The following is a 734-nucleotide window of genomic DNA, read 5'->3' as shown; positions in this document are numbered from 1 at the left end:
GAGAGAGAGAGAGAGAGAGAGGAGAGAGAGAGAGAGAGAGAAGAGAGAGATAGAGAGAGATGAGAGAGAGAGAGAGAGAGAGAGAGAGAGAGAGAGAGAGAGAGAGAGAGAGAGAGAGAGAGAGAGAGAGAGAGAGAGAGAGAGAGAGAGAGAGAGAGAGAGAGAGAGAGAGAGAGAGAGAGAGAGGTGAAAAAAAAAAATCTTTCCCAGGACATTGTGTTCTTAGGATCTGTCAGACATATACTGCAGAGACAGAGTTAAATATTGGACATCTGCCAAACACAGCACAAATCATACATTCAGCAAACCCCCTTACCCACGCACACACAAACTCACACATACACAATGATACACAAAAATAAATTAGCTTACAAATACGAACACAAAAGTCACTGCTAAGGCATAAATGTGAGATAATCTGCAACAGCAACACATTCTGTACTGAATGTTCTCTTTTCACACATTCTTTTTTCTGTTCCTCATTACTTTATCTCTGCTCCATTTTCCTCTATCTTCTTTCCACCCCCACTGTTCTGGTTTCTTTTCTCACTTTCAAAACTCTGCTCTCATTTATGTGCTTCTCTATCAGTTTTTAAATCTCAAATCTCTCAGTTTGTCCACTGTTGTTTTCAACATTTTTTCCCTCTTATTGTTATTCAGTTAGAACATGATGGGCATCATGCACAGTAAACATGAGAAAAAGAGACTCTGCACAATATAGAAGTGTGAGTATT

The sequence above is a fragment of the Leuciscus leuciscus genome (genome assembly GCF_965113295.1).
Source record: "Leuciscus leuciscus genome assembly, chromosome: 2".
In the NCBI taxonomy this organism is placed as follows: domain Eukaryota; kingdom Metazoa; phylum Chordata; class Actinopteri; order Cypriniformes; family Leuciscidae; genus Leuciscus; species Leuciscus leuciscus.
This window is presented reverse-complemented; position numbering follows the sequence as displayed.